The sequence below is a fragment of the Pyxicephalus adspersus genome, chromosome 2, assembly GCF_032062135.1.
Source record: "Pyxicephalus adspersus chromosome 2, UCB_Pads_2.0, whole genome shotgun sequence".
In the NCBI taxonomy this organism is placed as follows: domain Eukaryota; kingdom Metazoa; phylum Chordata; class Amphibia; order Anura; family Pyxicephalidae; genus Pyxicephalus; species Pyxicephalus adspersus.
This window is the reverse complement of record NC_092859.1, coordinates 86349116-86369760: the sequence shown is the minus strand read 5'-3', so window position 1 is coordinate 86369760 and position 20645 is coordinate 86349116. Positions and strand designations below refer to the sequence as shown.

The window sequence follows — 20645 nt, the reverse complement described above, 5'->3', positions numbered from 1 at the left end:
TAACTCAACTTATGAATATGTAAAGTAACATCAGACTTCATCAAGCCACTGAACTGCATCCTTGGGTGATAAGCTACCACTTTGGGTTTGGACCTTATTACATGAAGTAATATTTATCAGAAGTTTAAATTTCTTCTCGATACGGGCCCAAACACCATATGTGTTAATTAGAATTTTGGAGCTTGTTGTACATCTGTGCAGCTTCTGACCTATCTATTGCCATTACGAGAAATATTTAGGATCTGTCAGTTGAATGAAAAATTAATTATGGACTTCTTTTTGCGTACCAAGCCTTACGCTTGAGCTTAAGACTTTTGTAAAGAAGCTAAACTACAACTGATGCAGATAAACATTAAAGTGGTTTCAGTTTTACGAACAACTTTAGTTATTGGTGCAACTATTCAAAAAAAATAAAGCCTTATACAATACATTAGTTTTATTCAGTACACACTTTCATAGTGATAGCATCAATTCTTCAGATGTTCAACCACGTTTTATGACCACCCAGTGCACAAAAGAACAGACCACACAACTGCGGTGTATAGAGGAAAGAGGACAACTGCTACAGAGAGCACAAGAAAAGAAATGTGAACCATTCAGAACTCACATGGTGCCGCATAGCTGTACTAACTCTGCGAGTGACCAAAACCCCAACAACTCTGTCATAGCATAGTGTAAAGGCTGCAAAATAATCTGCAACATTCAACTAAACAGAAAAATATTTACATAAAAAAAAGCTTTTATGATTATACAGACATCTAGTATTAAACATTAATACAGCTTTAACAGACAGATCCAAGATAATTATTTTTACTATGCCAAACTACCTCGTCTGCCAAGAAATAATGAACATGATGTATAAAGGAAACAACAAATGAAGTATTCATGTTAAAGCAAACCAAGTGTACTGACTTGATCATGTCTAATTCCTACAAGGCTGTTTATTACCATTTCCGTACTACCAAATATGATTTTCTATATTTGTTAAAGCCCCTTTTTTTTTTTAGTTGTGGATAGAGTAGAGATAAAGTAGAGATAAGATATAAAGACTACTGTTTGAAGCATAGAGAATGGGTGATTCAGCTGTTCTGTAACTGCCTGCCTTAGCCCTGGCATCAAGTGCTTACTCAAGCCTAGGAGTAAATGTTTATCGTTAAAAATGAGAGCATTTTTTTTTTTTTTTACTTTGAATATATCCCCCTAAGCAGCCAATTTATTTCATTATATTTTAGTTCTTCCAATCCTGGAGGATCAGTGACATATGTGGGAGTAACCTAGGGTGGTCTGCATACAAATGGATTCTGAATACCTACACCTCCAGACCGATATCCACCTATCAAGAGCAAGCTCACTACTTCCATCCATCCCGAGAGCTCATATGAGGTGTGTTGAAGCAGGGGATGTGATATTTGAGCACATCACTATGCCATACCCTCCCACCAGCTATGATTTTCCTAAATTACACAGAGAAACATAGAAACCTGGAGTAATAAAAAAAATGTTTGACTCAAATGTATTTCTAGGTCAATTTGAGTCAGAGGAAGAAATTAATAAAAGGCCAATCACATACAAGCAACCCCATGCATTCAGGCATGTTGACATGGTCTAGACAACCTACTGAAGACCAAACCAAGCTTCAGAATGGGAAAGAAAGATGATTCACGTCCCTTAGTACCAACTGAGCATTGTTTAAACGCCACAGCCTACCTTTAGTAGTGTTGATGACCATATATATTAGAGAGAGGTGTATAGGACCCGTGCTAAGAGATTGTGGCACTAAAAGACAGGATAAAATAATTTGTCCTTCATAAAGTCTGAAAACCCAAGAGAGCCCAACAGTGTTATGATGCTGGAAGAAAGCATAAATAGAGGACGATAACAGATTGACAAATTGTGCATTTAGGAACATGTTTCTTACACAATGTCAGCTTGTCCGTGAGAAGAGATTCTTAAATGCAATAGAAATGATTAGACCTACATCATAAATGTTAAACGTGTTTACTTTAACAGTCATCAATACAAAAAAAAGGACAAATACAATTTTCCCATTGAGAAGAATGGTTTGCATTTATTCTCGCTATGCTCCCAATCACTCTATTTTATCTGAGCCAGTAAATTGCTACTTTACCCCCAAGGCTCCTTTAACCAGCGTTTATGTTTATTCCTAGAACTCACTGCAGAAAGGTCAAGAGATCTAGCGGCTTCTGGCAGTTACAATTTGTGAATTGTTCCAACTCCTAGGCACTTGAGAAACACATTTGGCATACAGCGAGTCTAAGTGTTTAAATAAGCCCAGAAAGTACAGAGTCTCACTTATGCCTGGCTGTTGCGAAGGTTTCACATCTCGGAGCGCATGAAAAGCATGCATTCTTTACAGCTCCTGGGATATGTCCAAACCTTGACATTTTGAAGGAGCTGAGCGTGTTACAGATGGAAGGGGCAGGTATAAGGCACATTTTCACCTATCAGCCTCCCGAGATAAACGCTGACCCACATAGCTGTTTGTAAGATAAATATACAGCTGACAGAGCTGAGAAACTATGAGGTAATGTGAATAAATATGGTCTCAACAAAACAGATTTCCTCTGTTTAATGTAATACATGGCATCCAATGTATCCTGGAATACAGGACACTTGTATTGCCTCACCTTTCATACAAAACAAAAGTACATTTTACTTTTAAAAAAAAGTATCAAAATACGTGTGTATATATAAAAATATTACATATGAGAACTGAAAAATTCATATTAGGGTGCGCTATATGAAAATAAAGAGGACATTTAGAGTTTCATTCATTTCTCCAAGAATTACCCTATCCAAATATAGTCACCAGAAAGAACACAGGCCTTTGCATGAAATGAGCAGATTCTACAGACCAACAACTAAACCTTAAATAAAAAATTACATGGGCAACTACTTGTAAAGTGATTTTAGAGATTAATTTATTGGAGTTTCTTTTTTCCTCCCATGGATTTACTTCCTTTACAGTGCATTTTTGCTATCACAAGACAAGCAACTGGGTCATGTTTTCCAAAACTGCACAGCTTGCAAATACATGCTACATTTTCTAAATGAATTGTTCTAGCATGTCTCATTAATGACCTGATGAACTGTCGATATATCCATAAAGATTCAAGCTAAATGTTTATTTGACGTTTCTTTTCAGCTCAACCCTCTAAAATATTAAAATGTAACCCCCCCCAAAATAACAGGGGTCCACTCAAGCCTGACCCAGTGAATGTAATGCATGTTTGCTGGTATGCTAGTTGAGAGGTTGTTTATTTTGGCTAGCCTTGCAAAGCACATAAACCCATGTGCTGCATTTAGGTACAAATGACAAACAATGTTATACTACAGACTGTTGCTATGGATTACACCTCAAGCAACAGACTACTTTCTATTTGACAAAAGAAAACCAATTCAGGCAAAACTTATAACTGTCTAAAACGAAATAAGTTTACGAATGTTAAATAACTGCAATTGCATTCATGCAGGTTACACATTTCACATCTATATGTCACCACTACCTGCTTCACATAAAACAAACCAAAACCACAATTACCGATAAAAACACACATTTTAGGCATTCCTATTTCTGTCAGATCCCATATTTTACTGAAAAAGTTAGAAGATATATATATATACACATACACACACACAATATTGCCCTATTGAGTGCCATCATTGGCACTTCTTGTTTAACTATTAACGTTGTTCTTTTGAGTGAACAAGCACAGACAATCAATAAAAGGCCTTCCAACTCAGACGTACTTTTCAGACAGATGACCAGGAACACTGCTGGAAAGCACAGTGCAGAGAAATCACTTCAGCTTTCTGGCACTGTGCACAACAACTGTCTAAACAGTAGATCCAGGTCAGAATACTTATAAGCAGAATCTACAGCTTTCCCATGAAAAACAGATGTACACCTGCACATAATAGGCAGTGTGCTCTGAGCATTTCTGAATAGTGTGTGTACAATTTTTTCCTTTTATTGGCACAAATTTACAGAAAATGTAAAAAGTTTCATTATAGGTTGATTTTCAACAAACCCATGCAGTTTGCAATTGCATCAAACCAATAACAGCTTCTTCTGGTTTACCCACAAATAGCTATTCTTAAAAAGAAAAAAAAAAAAACTAAGCTTGCAACTCTCACAGCACACTAAAATATCTTTGAGGATGCAGGATTGAAAAAAAATTTTAACACCGAGTTTTTTGGATTATTTAATAGGTATCAATGAATATGTTTAACAAATCATGCATTGTGGATACTCCTGAAAAGCTGGTAAGTCCTTTTGACTTCCTATCAAACACTTGATCCTCAAACTCCTTTGATACACTCCTCTTAAAGATGATGCTCAATGGTGCATTGCACATCTTTATACAGAAGTGATGTGACACTGTAGGGGGGCTGTGAGTGGGCCACCTGGCTGGCTTCTGTGCATGACATAATGGAAAACCCAAACTCAGGGTGACAACGTACAAGGTTTACTCTGTCAGACATCTGGAAAGTGGCTAATAGAGAGATCCGATTCATGAATGAACATCAAGATTCAGTGCATAGTCTCTGCTTCCAGGAACCCACTAGAGCTGTGCTAGGCGTTTAAAAATCAAGCACATTGATAATGTTCTTGGTCAGCGTTCTGTTAGGGCAGCCCATTCATGTGAATGGTTTGTGAAACAGTAAACAATGCACAGAACAGTCTTGCATGCTGCACTGGGAAGCAGCGCATGGCACAACATGGTAGTTTGATTTGTCTGAAAATGTTTGAGGTGCCATTAAAAATTAAGTTACTCAACACATGTTTTTCTAGGCACAAACTATACACATTTGTGTAGTCTTTTCCACCATGACTAATCCCCCACAGTCTATTCCATAAGACAATGAGTGGTGGTCACAGGCAAAAGTCAATGTACCCTACAGTTCAGGAACCACACGGCAAATGAAAACGCAGTTTGTTGCTGTTTAAATGCCCCCATTAACCCAAATAAACAGTTACCCTGTAGTGATCCCTAATGCAGAGGATTTTTTTTTTTTTTTATCCTGGGAGTCCAGTTTTAATGGATTATATGTCAATATTTTAAACATTTATGTGACTTCAACCATCCCAAAGAGTTGTAAACCTACTGCAGATGGGTAGCAGGGAAGGGCAGGGTTTTAATACACAAGATGTCAGGAAGGTATGGATTGTGATCTTTTAAATGGGTTATTTAAATTATACATGAAGATACTATAACCGAGTTGTAGTACTAGCCCTGGAAAAAAATGAACTACTTTGTAACAATTGATATTTGATCACATAATATTTCTCCTTGAAAATGTTAAGCAGAGCTTTAACAAAAAAGGAGAAATTAGTCACTATGATCCTTCGTTATCTCAAACAAAAAAACCCAATATGACTATTTTTTTCTCTTTGCCAGATTGTTCTTAGATTAACAGAAACCATCTGAAGCAGAAGGAAAAGAATTATAATATATTTCACAACTACTGTAATGTAAATAGAGGGATTAATGCAAGCTTCAGTTAAACTAACTTCAGAGAATCCTGGTAACAAAGACATTCTTGTCAGTACAATAGGCCAAAAGAAACCTTTTCAATGTGTCATGAAACCACAAGCCACCATGACTAGATGTTTAGATACAGGTTCACATTTAGAAAGGGGGGGGGGGGGACAAATATGCTCACTTTGAAAAGTGAAAGAGCCAACAGTGGGCAAGGTCCACAAACCAACAAAACCAAAACAGCATAGTAGTTATGTTGCTGCAATTTCTTTATACACGGAGATTAAAGCAGACATTCCACTTAAAAAAATGACATAAAACATGTAAAAGGACTCAGTTAAGATTATTCTTGCCTTTAACCCCAATTTTCTACATGGGTGGGACATCATTGTCTTTTCCCAGTTGAGTCCTGTAAAACATACACAGGGTAGAACCATGCTCCAGTCCAGAGATCGGATCTGGGCTGCCTTCCATAGGGTCTCCACCTAAGGGGCAGAGATGTCGTCCTTGCCTGGGTGCCACAGACAGAAATCAGGTGTAAGGCAACTATAATGCTAACATTCTTTACAGGAATAGGTTTTTCACCAAAATATAGTAAGTCATTTACAGACTATTTTATTGGAAGGACCTCTATGCCTGTACACTTCATTTCAATTTATAACCATGCAGGTAGGTTTTACTTTGGTAAAAAAAATGCACTTACCTAGATAACAGCTGTAAAAAACAAACATTTATGATATGACAAGAGATTATCAACTCCGCTGTACATATTGGCAGATTATTGCCAAACCCCGGAAGCCAGATGGGGGTGTTTACCTCTATATTTAAAATATAATCCTGCTCTGAGATTTACACAGCTCTGCCTGGCATGTTAGGAGACCTGACTTGAACTGACCTCTGCTGCAGGTAAGTAACACACCTGCTAATCTGCTCGCCCTTACCAATAACATGCACCTTCTTATCACAAGAGAACTGCAATAAAACTGCTTCCTGGTGTTACTGTGTCTTCTTCCCGACTGAGCCAGGCAGTACATAGAGGACTTTAAATCAAGTAAAAAAAAGTAAAAGCATCAGAACAAGTACCCTCAACTCCCCTAGACCAAAAACGAGCATTTAACCTTTGCAGTATTTGGTAGCTTCAATGCAAATGCAGATTTACCTTATTACTGGAATTCACCTTTGAAAGCTGCATTTTACCATCTTTTAGGGAGATCCAGGAAGAGCAATATTTACATTTGTGCTATAGCCCTATTAAGTTGGCAGTAACTTGACATAGGATTCAAATCTTTCTTTTTGGTAATATACAAATTATGTTAATTATTGTATTTAGGATAAAGTGTAACAAGGAAAATGTCAAATAACAGTTTTCAAACAGCTGGTGTCAGTGTAGCTGAAAAAAAGACAATGTTGATAACTTCTCTGTTTTTATGTCACTAAATGTAGGTTTCAAATACAAAATATGGCAAAGTTACAAATGAAATAATGACAGACCGAGATGCAAACGCCAGAAAGTTGTCTCCTGCGATCTTACAAACCAGAGGTAGAAGAGTAAGCATTTGAAATACAAAGGTAAAGGGGTTCAACTGGTTAAAGGAGTCCTGGCCTAATGATCACTAACTGAATCAGCCACAACTTGCCTTCCATGGATACTTCATATAATTATAGCAGACCATAGATGAAGGAATCTTGTATCTGCAATCTAGCCACCACAGGGAGCAAAGCTCTAGACACAGCCAAAGTTTTCAGCAGAGGTGTCAGTGTCAGATCTAGCACTTTTTACACATCTGACTTGCTAAGAAGACCCCCCCAGAACAAAGTCTTAATATTTCACATTTCCTAAAGCTCAACTCCAGGAAAATGTAAAAATGCACAAACCAATACAGCTAATTATAAATTATTTTATTTAAATTCAAAAAGAATTTGACTAGTCATCAGTCTCTTGCAATGCCCTGAAGTGAATCACTCATACCAGGATTTTGTCAGAGCGATAAAAAAAAAGAACAATGAGCAGAATTATGACCTTTTTCTTCTACTGTTGCTCCATAACGATCCAATCACCAAGCTGGAGTTGGCAGAAAAGACATCTAAGGTTTCTTAACTGTAGTGAAAATAGTGTCATCCACCTGGCTTCTCTGCCAGTGTAAGAAAAACTAGACTGTGTGGATAGAAATACAACATTTTTGAAAGGCAACATTAGTACATATATTTTGCTTCTATGTAAGTGACCCTGTTGTCAGAAAAATGGACATGGGACAATTGGATATGTAAATTACATCTGTAAGATAAGAATGAACATTTTTGTCTTTTCAGCATTTCACTTATATGTCTTGCAGTGATTAGGAGTCAGTGGGAGAAACAGGTATTTAACACACAAGCACGTGTTGAATATTTACGGTGGCAAGGGAGGAGGAAAGATGCAGCATTTTTTTGACAAACAGGCAACTGGAAAGTTAAACTTTGGGCTTTGGGCTGGCAGTCATTTTAAGTGGTTGAATGTGGTTCATCTTCAACCTCATTTAACCCCTAATTTTTAAGTCCATGCTTAAAAACTCAAGCAGTCAACAACAATAAAGAGGTGCAACAAAGTGGATTTTTTGTTGATTCCATTGTTTCCCAATTGATGTGCAATTTCGTATTTTTTACCCTACTTGGAACAAAACATACAGAAATAAATAACAATGTCATATATCTCATTTAATGTATTAAAATACCCAAATATTCAGCTAAGTTTTTGTCAAAAGTAATTTTTTTCTGCAAAAAATTTAAAATATTCCCAATAAATCATAACTAGACAGCTAACAAATACAACCAGAATAAAAAGTAAAAAAAATAACAAAAGCTCCTCATTAGTGTCCTCTGCTCTGTACTAACTCACCATACTATTTTTTTTCCAGGAAATGGGGATTTATTATTACACAACTCAGATTACATGGAAAGCCAGGTCCCAAATTCCAATGTGTGGCAAGCAGTCCATGTGTTCAGAAGCAGACATGATTAGCAGAGTTTGTATTGTTACTGTTATGCTTGGATGATGTAAGGCAGTGGTGCCCAACCTTTTTTCATCTGGGGCGGCTGTTGACACGGAGATAAAACTTGCGGGCCACAATACAAACAAACATTGAATATCTATGTTTAAAATGAAATTAAATTGAAATGTTTCCAGTTACCGTAAAGTAATAGCACCAAATAAAAAAAGGACATCAAGAATCTCTGCAATGGATACTTCCAGAGAAATGCAATTCATGTGACAGCCATAGGGTACATGATCTTACATCTTCAGGTGCCTACAGGTCCTGTTGCTGGGAAATTAGGGTTCACAGAAAGTGGTAAGACATGCGACAGGCACCCCAGCAGCTGCTCAATCCGTCACACCGCAGCATCTGCAGATTTGACTCTAGGCGGCAGTGAGCAGTACTGGGCATCTCCCCCTAGCCAGGGTTTCATGGCATGAGGAAGGGGTAACCACACAACAAAATCCCCGCCAATCTGAACGCAGCCTTAAGGTTTTGAGAGTGAGCACGTATCTATTTGGGGCACAGAGTGAACTGGGATTGCCCCAATGCCCATTGCCATGGAAGTAGCCCTCAGGGGTGCCTAACATGCAAACTAAATTTAGGGACCCTGGTCTTCAAATAGCTGCTCCTAATGTGAAAATATCCCAGATTGTTATTGGGGTTTTATTCTTGTGAATCCGGCAAATTATGTTTGGTAACATCTCTCAGGGTCCACTGTGTACCCTGAAAATTTCACATTTCTATGATATGGGAGATATGAAGGTTTATACATGGGGATAATGATCGTTGCATGGACACAGACACAGCTCTCATGCTGCTGTTACTGGGATTATCTCACAGTACAAGAGGGGCACGGAACAGCCACAGCTGATTGCCAGGTCTATAGGACACGCCCACTGAGGGAGCTCACACTGGGCATGCTCCCTCTCCTGGTAGCACAGTCTAATAGAAAAACAAAGGAGATGCCTGTGCCCCATCCCCCCACAAAACAATGAGCAAAGGGCTGGATCTGGCAGCTCTGCAGGCCTGATAGGTTGGGCACCCTTGATGTAAGGCCATTTTAAAAATGTGCAACAATTGAGACCTGACCAGAGATTATGAGGTATAATTTATAGGTGGCAGATACAGAGGAGGTTATTGTGAAACTTACAGGACCTGCATATTTGACTGCTGGGGAGGGTATATTGATAGGAGCTATGTGCTGATGATTTAGGTGTAAAGTATATAAAGCTACTGCGGAGAAGGGGAAAATACTAAATAAATGGCACCAAATTCATGTCAGGAGGACTGCATAAATGGCCATTGTAGGAGAGGGATTGCATTTTACTGATCTGATTTTTTGTTGGCTCCTAGATTTTTGGGAACATTTCCTTTACCACCACATAATCTATGGCCACATAGCACAAAGTATTCATCTGGAACAAAATACTCTATTGAGCCTATACTAACAAAAGAAGAAAAAGAAAGGGGAACAACCATATTGCATATATAGCCTACATTACAACGCTCCAAAATGTTAAATTCCCTAATTTTAAAAAATAAAGCAAAGTATGCCATATCTGCTTTGGGGGCAACAAACAATATTGTAGAGAAAGAGTCAAAGCATTCCATAAGCAAACTCACCTAACAAAGGTAAAAGAAAGTGAATCTGGACACACCCTGATTATCTGACACTGCTTAAAGAAAGTTCACCAATAACACAGAGACCCATAGAGAACAGGAGATAACGAAGGTCTAATTCAGCTAAGGATTCAAACAACTACTTAAGGATAGTTTTGAAGATTAGAAAATGAAATCCAGAAGAAACTAGGGTAACATTTACCAGATATCAGCAAGAAAAGTAGTGAGTGTCCTTATAAAAGTTTAGCTTCATTCAAAAAGCACAGCTGAGACTCTCCCTGGCCATCTCTTCATTGTGCATTTGTTTTGGAGTGAAATTCTGTCTCATCTTCAGTATTAAATTTGTTGAAGACCTTTGCAAAAATGTTTACAGATGATTTTAGGCAAAAAGTTCAGTTCACATATATACACAAGACTATTGTATATACTTTGACTAAAAATTACCTTTACAACCAAAAAGCATAATAAAAAATATACAAGTAATGAAAACCAGTTCAGCACTAGAGGTCTAACATGCTCTAAATGACTGAAACTACATGTGTTTGAATTAGACTTCCAAGATTTACATGGTTTAACCACAAATTTTGTTTTTTGTTTTTTTTTTTTTACAGGCAGATACAGAATGCTTTATGGGTTGTTTTGTGCCAACATACAGACACTTCACAGCCTGTGATGAGGTATTACAAGGAGCATACATAATTACTACGGCAGGCTAAAGAGACTCTGTATGCAGCAAGCATATCGCACAGCCTGAAAAAAAAATAAACAATTTCCCTACTGAAGTCCATGCTTCATCTTACACCCCATACACTTATTTTGTGTGACGATTTCACACGCTTTACTCCTCTTATCACACTGGCCAAGGCGGTGTTGTTCCCCTCACATACATATTGTCACTAATTTATTCACTTACTCATTTATTATTATATAATTTGGCTGACAGACTATTCTCCTATTTACCCGTACATCATGACTTATTGCCACTGACTATTGGAGCAACTTGTACTATTATCACTGCTAAAACTTTAATAAAAAAATTTCACTTTCTTATCTTTTTTCAATAAAAACACTAAAAGAAGATCAGTTTCAAAAAGCATCATACAGGTTGGTTGAAGAATGACGTTCAGTATACAACATAAATCAGCCCAACCTAGAAAGAAGAGGAGGACTAGTATGCATCCTACACAACCCCCTGTCTAGTGGGAGGGTAACCTACACATTCCAGTGTCTAGGGGGAGAATGAAGATTTTTATGCAGAACATTCAGGTCTAGTGGGAGAATGTCATTTTACATGTGTCCACATTCTAACATGCTGGAGGGGTCACAATACAGCCTTACCACTGCCATGGAATCATATTGAACACATTATTACAAAAAATACCATTAAAGGGGTCCTTTACTGATTTGCAGACCTCTATACAAAGTGATCTTCAACACCATGTAAATTTTGAACACAGTGCATTAAGCTTATGAACGCTGGAGCCCTGTTAGTAGGGGTCTGTGTACAAAGGTACTTTTCATTTATACCGTGTCATTTTGTGCTGGGTCCCATTCACCTCAACAAGCCAAGCTGGACTTTAGGGAATCCTATACAGATTGAACCCTATGAAGTAACTTAGTGAATCCAAGCCCCCACATCCCATGTGAACAATTAAAAATCACTTTTAGATCAATCATAATTGCAGCAAACTGAAATATTAAATAAATGCGTGCACATTCCAAGGACGCAGAGCTGCAAATTCCAGGACTTTATCAAGAACTTTCCAACATGTAATTTATACGTCTGCAGCAAAATTATTGTATGTTGCATCGAAACAGAGAGTTATATATTTTTCAAGTGAACCTATTTTTTGAATGCCAGCAAACAAATTCCCTTTTTTCCCTATTGCCCTACTTCTCATCTGGATAAGGGGGAGCCTGTCACTTAATACCTTTTATTACCATGTGATAGTGCCGGTCTGCAGAAAATAATAGGGTATTCAACTTCATGTAAATTCCAAGTTACATCAGAAGACAACATGTCCCTCCGCATAGAAGCTTTGTTCCTAGCACATACATATAAAGACTCTCTAACATATACCACTCCATTGCCCAGCTGGAGCTCTGGCTCAAAACCCAGTGCAAGCTCAGTCTCAGAGTTTATACAAGGTCACATCGCAGCGTTTTAGCCCATTAGCTGCTCAGGTCCAAGCACTTCATCCTAAGAACAAGCCACATGTTCTTTATGTCTGTAGGGACAAGGTATTTACCATAGGCTCAAATGAAGTAACAGAGCTCTATTAAGGTGAGGTAACCGTCCTCTTACAAGAGAACCTGTTGCTTTGACCTTAATGTGCAAAGTCACAGAGCCTCAGCAACAACCTGAATTCAAGAAAAAAAACATAGGCTGCTATTTGAAACAATTAGTTGCTAAATCGTTACTAAATTCTGTCCTTGGAATCACTAATGCAGAACAAGAGATTGGCGTGAGAGTGGAATCAGAAGACTGAACCGCCAAACTATTCGTACCATTTCAGGAAAGACAAGCAGAAGTTCTATCCCTGTGCAAAAAAAAAATGTTTTTTGTTTTGTGTCCTTGGTGAAAGTGAGGGTAAATCTTTACAATGTTTCCAACGACAAAAGGCTGAACGATGCATGAACGAGCGCTATACAACTCCATCTTGCTCTATGGAGAGGGAAGAAGGGAGAACGTCAGAGCTGCACCCTGCTGTACTCTCTCCCCCTCACTTCCAATACAATCATTTGTAGATCCGCCAGGATGGACCCATGAACGACGAGTGCTGTACACACGTCAGATATCAGCCCTGAGACTATTATCAGACGAGAATCATTTGACGTGTGTACGTAGCTTTATTTAACATTCACTGATCTATTCAAACTAAACCATTTAAGCAGCATCTTAGCACTAGGGTGAAGTTAAAATCCATTTTTTAGTCCTTTGTTTAAATCAAGAACCTTTCACTTTAGAAAGTATGAAGGATACTTTTGTTGAACTTTTAACACCATGCTTAGATTCTATGCATGCCATCCTTATAATAATAACCATGGCAAATCCCAGAAATATTTAAAGGTATTTTTGAACAATGTGCAATTCATCACATAAGAACACTTCCCCTCCGCAGATAGACACTGGGAACCGGTGGCTGTGGTTCCCTTGTTTGTTTACATTCACCTATAGAAGGGGAAGTTGATTGAGTTTAGGTCAGGGGAAGATGCCAAACAATATAACTAAACCTTTTTTTTTTTTTAACCCTAAAAAAAGTTTGTTTTTAACCAAGCCCAACCAAATCAACTTGCATCCCATCCAGGATACTTGTTCACCACTTTAGTCTGAAACCTTTCCTGTAGCCTAACACTGCAGCCTGGTATTGTCCATGGGGGGTCCAGGCACAGCTAGGGTCACAAAGGATTTGGTGAAGAGGATACAAGCAGCTGTGTGCAGGGTTAGAGCGCTGGGAAAGGTTTGTTATAAGTAAATGTGAGGGCCATTGAGGTCACATGACTGTATTGTCACAATCCCATCCATGAACTGGGTAGATGGGCCATCCGGCACAAGGGCCCTTATAATTGGCTTAGTAGGGCCCGAGCTGCAGATATTAGAGGGTGAGACCGAGATGAATGAGAATTGCAATGTGGGCACAGTAGCAGCAGATGATGCCAGTGTATATGGCACTGCCAGGCAGACCTGTGAATAGCTCTCCTCTATAATCTGACAATTACATGGCACTACCATAGTAACCGTGATACCATACCCAGACAACGCTGCCTGATAAGCCCCAGGTAAAGATAGATTATTAGAAAGTAAAACTTCAGGCTTCATACAAACAACAAAAACTTCCATACAACCGAGGCGGGAGAACACAAACTCCACATAAAGCCCGCCAAAGTCATGGAGCCCCAAACTACAGCTCCCGCCGCTCTGCCCCTCCATACAGCTGACCGGAGCGCCGGACAACAAGGCAGCCATGTTCCCCGCCACAGCTCGGCGCCGTTGTGGTAGTGTGAAATAGTACCGCATATTAGAAACCAAAAGTTGCCCATTTTACTCACGTCCGGTTACTTACGGCTCTACATCCCGGGTGGCTTCACTACCGACTCCGACTAACTCCCCGGGCTCCAGGCCGCCAGCTGGGCCAACACTGCTCGCTGTGCGCAGATTCCTGAGGCTACTGCTTCCGGGTCATACGAGAACCGGCACGGGGGCGCGCACCATCCAGCTGGGGGTGTACCGTGCACGAGCGCGTCTCCTCATTCCTTGGTGACGTCACCCCATGGAAAGCGATGGGGCCTCCCCTGCCACAGGAGTATGCAGGATGGCTGCTTGGATTTCTCTGTTCATTTATCACTACATTATTGTGCTGGCTACTTTAAAAAACAAAAAAAAAAAAAAAAAAAAAAAAGCTATTTTATTATTGGAAAATTTGGTTCAGAGGGGCGTGGCAATGAGTGCCCTTTATCCTTGCACTTAAATCAAACTTTAACAAACAAAAGTGTGCGATCAGACAAATCCATCGTCACAGAAGGGGCTGGGGATGTCCCACTGCAATAAAATCAACTTACCTGTCTGATCGCAAGTCTTTATTTTCGCTCTATCCTTACTTTACCTTCATCAGGTCATCCTCCAGGTGTCAGTTCTTCAGCTATATGTGCAGCTCAGTGTACTTATTTTTTATTATACAGTATTTATATAGCGCCAACATAATACGCAGCGGTGTACAATAAATAGAGGTTGCAATGACAGACTAATACAGACAGTGATACAGGAGGAGAGGACCCTGCCCCGGAGAGCTTACAATCTAGTAGGTGGGAAAATTTCACACACAATAGGATGGGAGATATTTAGTGGTGGGAAGTAGTGATAGTTTCAAAAGACAGAAGAAGATGGGTAGGCAAGTTTGAAAAAATGGATTTTGAGTGCTCTTTTAAATGAGCAGAAAGTAGGAGCAAGCCTAATAGGACAAGGAAGAGAATTGGGGCAGCTCTAGAAAAGTCAGGGAGCCGTGCATGTGATGAGGTTATGAGTGAGGAAGTCATTAGTATGTCATTGAAGGGATGCAGAGAGCGGCAGGGGGAGTATTTTACTACCAGGTCAGAAATGTAAGTGGGGCAATAACTGTGGAGGGATTTGAAGGCAAAGCACAGGAGCTTGAATTTGATTTGAGGTGAAACGGAAGCCAATGAAGGGAGCTACAACGAGATGCAGTAAAAGAGGAGCGGAGGGAAGGATGGATGAGTCTGGCTGCAGCATTCAGATTGTAGAGGAGAGAGTGGGGTTAGTAGAATACCAGAGAATGAATACTTTAAAAAAATATTCTAATTAGGCAGGTAAGTATGTTTTATTGCAGGAGGGACTCGTGATGGATAAAGATCAACACATCCAGCCTGTTTGTAACCTTTCATTGTAGAACTATAGTTCCAAATATAACCTTAAAAAAAAAAACATTGGGATTGGGAAAATACTTTATTTTGTTATGCAGAGACACTATAGAGGCAATAAAGCGAACTTACCTGCCTTTTCTTAATCTTCTTTATAATGTGCATTGGGCTGCGTACCATCCCAGCATACCTGCTTGCCAGGAATGAATGATTTCCTGGGTGCTTGTGCAGGAGCTACGTGTTTCTGGCTTGGACAATCAAGATAGCCGAAGACTTGAACCTGGAAAAGGACTGGATAAAGATGCTGGCAAAAGAAATATGAGAGGTTAGTTTAGTTTAAAAAATTGCAAAGAGGCAGGTAAATATAGTTTATTACATAGACTGTCCCTTCTGCATAAATATCCCGCTCACTTACAATTTGTATTTTTTACATTTAATTCCACTTTAAAACTCCAACAGCTCCAGGCTCAACATATTTTTTTAAAGTTGAATTAAACCCAAAAATGAAAAAATCGCGACCAGGTAGGTCCATTATATTAAGGGACAGGAGACATGAAAAAAAAAAACTTGCCTAATTGCAATTTTTTAATTGTACTCACCTGACTTCCTGACAGTTTCATCTCAGGCACAACCATCTTCTTTCTTCATCGCTTTTACTCTTAGCCATTAAGATTGGCCAGGCTGGGATGGTGTAACTCTTGCACCCCTGCAGCAACCACAGGGAAACCCATATTGCACTGGATAATGCGCAGCTAATTTTTTTTTTTTTTTTACAGATTTGGATGACAAAGAGGCAGTTAAGATCTCCGGTCCTTTTCTACAATATAACCCTGTCTGATTCAAAATTATGAAAGTGAAACTTTAAGTACGATTCTTAGTAAACTAAAGTTACCATCTCTGACTTATATATCCCTGTCAATGTAGTTATCTCTAAATGCACACAGGTTAGTACCAACCATAAAGTAAAAATCCGCTTGTATCTCTCCATTGTGAATGACCTCTTTTTCATAATAATAATAATAATAATGAAAAAAGAAATGCAAACCAAAAAAATACTTTTATGTACTGCTTCTTTGTACAGTCAGCAGTTGTGAGCTTCCTCCAAATGAAATAATCCATAAACATTTGGTCATATATAACTGATTTGGAGTCATGTGTTACTCTGCAATAAAAAATCTTATTGCGCCATTAAAAGAAAATGTATTATCTTCTGCATTTTCTAAGCTGTAGCCCAAACAAACAGATAAAGGATTGATGTTTTTAGTAGTGTGATCATATTTCTGAAACCTACTGGTGTAGCATAGGCCTTAAGGTTACACTAGTGATCCTGTCACTGATGGCAAATCAACAATTACAGGACTGCTAAGATAGTAGAAAGAGTACTTACTTCTTTTTTTAACATCACTTCCTTGCTGATTGAACCAACAACATTTCTTTCAATTTCTGCCCCTTGTGTTATTGAGATTTCACAGCTTTTTGTTCAGCGAGGGAGAAAAACCATAGGAACTTCTGGTAGCTACAGGACCACAAGGGACATGGACATAGGTGGTGCAAACTGACTGTCTGATTTGTATATAAGGCATTAAGTTTGTTAAAAACATGTCCAAAGTATATGGTTCAATGGTCAGGAGCATTTAACTCTCCACATTCTTACAGAATTGGTTACTTACTGATTGGTATCAGATTGGTATCAAGGTATCTCTTGGCCTAAATGGAGTGGTAGGAAGCTGATACAAATGCTACCCGTTATCAGGACTAAATCCTGGCTCTGGTGCCTATGTTGTAGGACCTGCACCATGTTCCCTGCCTTCCAGGCAGAAAAGAAAATTATTCAATACACTCTACAGTAAGCTACAGCAACAGCAGCAAGAGTCATATTTGACATGTTACTTTGTATTTTCTTTTTTGTGCAAAACATATCAGTGTTGACCCCTGGTGCTTTAAATAATAATTTAAAAAAACTTAACTGATTCCCCAAAGTGCAAATAATCAGATGTTGAGTATTAAAAATATCCTAATATTTTCATGGACCCTGCCTTATCAGTTGCTGTGATTGCTATATGAAGGTTATAGGAAGGTTTTAGCACTGGAGCATGGATGGTTTCATATTTTGGCCCTAAAGAAAACGAAGGGGTCCCAGTAGTAGGCTACATGTGAAAGGAGGGCCTCTGTGTTGGTTTTATGGTAAGGGAGAAGAAGTCTCTTATGGTAAGAGAGGGGAAGTCTGCGGCTTTGTGGTGGCTGCATGAGAATGAAGAGTGGATTTTTGGCCCTGTGGTAGTTGCATGAAAATAATCTTCCATGTACCAATTAATTAGTTATTATTCTTTATTAGGTTTACTTTTTTGTGTAACAACTTTCTTACATATTTTCATGGTCAGGCATTTCCAGGCAATAAAATTATATCATAAAAAGTGCATATGTACCTATAAATGTAGGACATGAAAAATCAGTTTGTATTTAACCCCATCCTTTAAAGCTATGCCAATACATTGTATCCACAGTTTGGCACAGTTTTGTAAGTGCTCAACTCATTGTACCCAGGAGTGCCCCAGGTGGTTACAAGATAAATAGAAAAGCAACTAATTACAACCAAGAAGCACAACCTAAAATCAGCCTAAATCAACTCAGATTCATTTAAAAGCATATCAAAGTAATTCAGACACATGCAGTCCGATTTATTAAAGCTCTCCAAGGCTGGAGCAGCTACACTTTCATCAGTGAAGTTGGGTGATCCAGCAAACCTGGAATGGATCTGGTCCATAATTTTAAACATTTGCTAATAGCAAAAATCCAGCAGAAATCTATTCCAGCTTCACTGATGAAAGTGTATCCACTCCAGCCTTGGAGAGCTTTATTAAATTAGGCCCATTGTATTTGACTTTGCCTTTGTAAACAAGTCCTCAGCCTTATAATGCAAACTCTATTATACTTGTATGTCTATTTGGCCTCTGTGCCTTGGTGAATCACATGCCCATTTTTTTTTTTTATTGGCGGTGAACTTATGCTATGTATTCTAATACCCCAAAAAAATGTACCTTTAAATGACTGTGCATGTGTTATCTGTTATAATAGTTATATTTTTCTGGCCCTAGTCCTGCATGAAACTATATAATACTTATATCTGCATGGACTGGCAATTTCTCACAGCTGTGTGTGTATGATTATTAAAGGGGTGTTTTTATTCTGCAGACAGTCTGCGTGGTATAATTAATTTGCAAAATGACTCTGTCTCTGTCTGGAACTGTTGGGGCAGTCTTAGTGTTTTCTGTGCAAGAGGATGCACCTTTTATGGTCTGATCCCGTCAGGAATATGTGTGTCTTGGCAGGTTTTTACCACTCTGTCGTCTCTGAGTTTTGTTTACACTTGTTGGCAAATACTTTTTGTTAAGTAGCCTGCGGGCGTGAAACGCTGAAATGCACGGCATGATTGATCGCTGCGTTGTAAAGTACATTCGATCTCTGGCATTTGCTCATTGCATTAAAGTCTTCAGGTTTTAAATAATTGTTGCATTGAGTAATTGCTGTGTATGGCAGTTTTCCTAAGCCAGTGTGAATAATATTAGTACGTTCACATACACAAAGAACTGGTAATACAGGTTGGTAAGCAAAGTTTCTATAATCCCATTGCCCTGTGTGACACTGCTGTAAAAAGTTTTACATTTGATCCTAGGCACATAATGAAAGTTGTGATTGTCAACAGACATTACAAGTCATTTATGTACATTTAGCAAAAGGCAGATACTAAGATGAAGCAGAAAGAAAACTGACACACATTACAGTACATAATTGGTCACCTAGGGCATATTGACACATTTCTGTGCCTTTTGTAATGCGGGTAATTTATGTATTTATTTATTTATTTATTTATTTATTATTAATATTATTTATATTTTATTATTTCCTAAACCTAGTTATACAAAGTCACTTTGTAAATACTTTTTACTCAATTTTTGTTGTATCTTTTGAACAAAAAGCTAAAGGAAAACTCTGCATTGGAACACTTACAACAAAAATACATTTTAAACTATACATTTAAGCACAAAAGAGATTTGTGGCCTAATCCTGAGTTAAAGTGGAGAAATTGGGTTTTTGAGGTTGTATATCAATCAAACTTATTTCAAAAACAAAGAAAAATTGTATGATGAAAACATTTACCATATAAATCTTATTAAAGCTCTCAAGTACTTCAGTCCAGTATAAATATGTCCATAGACAATTCCCCAAAGGATATCATCAGTGTGGTTGAATTCTTTAGGTAAATCCTAGTCTACTTCCAACACGTTTTGCACATGGCTTCTTCGGGAGATATAAAAATGTAGAAATTCATGCCACCTTGTGTGATATACCAAACAAATTTGGGTGTACTTTCAAGAGATTTGACGTGGATGCCCTTAGAAGAGGTGGTAAGTTCATATGTTTTGAACTCTTCTTTGAAACATATTAGCAAATATGTTTCAAAGAAGTGGAGGTGTCTGGATGGCATCAACACCATGGCACCACCACCAGTGGTCACCCTTGACTTTACTCAATGCTACATGGTATTGGTGACACTCAGACACCTTCACTTCTTCCAAAACATATTCCCTCAAAAAATTCAATACATTATTCAAACTGACCTCCTTGACCTCCTTTCCCTACCCAGAATTGGCCCGCAAGGGTTTGATTACTGAATTAACTTAACTAAAAAAGTATTCTCTTGGTACCCTATTGTACATATCTTAAACTATAAATTATTTTTAGATTAAAGTTTCTGCTGTTCTTTATATAAAAACAAGTGTTTGCATGATTGTCACATTTTAATTGTTTGCTGCATATGGTTTTTATTTTATTTTTTTTATATAACAAGTTAAAGTTGTATTTAAGTATCATAGTTGAGTATCCATTCACACATCATGCAATTAGTGCTTCTATCTATGATTTATCTGTTTTTGTTTGTTGGTATGGTCTTATGGTAAGCCAGTAAAGGAGAAGGATGTCATTCTGTAACTTTTTAAGTAATAATAACTCCTGAACAAGGTTGTATTCCTTATACACAGCTCTGCCACTTGTAGAAATTATAGGTCATTTATGTTAATCCTTAAAGGGTTTGTACACTAAAAAGTCATTTTTCAGATGAAGATAAGAGTTT

General features: G+C 38.2%; 1 protein-coding gene across 3 annotated transcripts in view; it reads right to left on the bottom strand.

Annotated features, from left to right (window-relative positions):
* Positions 1 to 14334, bottom strand: part of FRS2 (fibroblast growth factor receptor substrate 2) — a 33892-nt gene extending 19558 nt beyond the window's left edge. For 2 of the 3 annotated variants that reach the window (XM_072401345.1, XM_072401343.1), the window contains exon 1: positions 14203 to 14334. The gene's annotated coding sequence lies outside the window, so the exon portion shown is untranslated. Of the gene's footprint in view, positions 1 to 14188 lie in introns of all 3 variants that reach the window. The other variant, XM_072401344.1, reaches the window with a different exon arrangement.
* Between the last annotated feature and the right edge of the window lie 6311 nt (positions 14335 to 20645).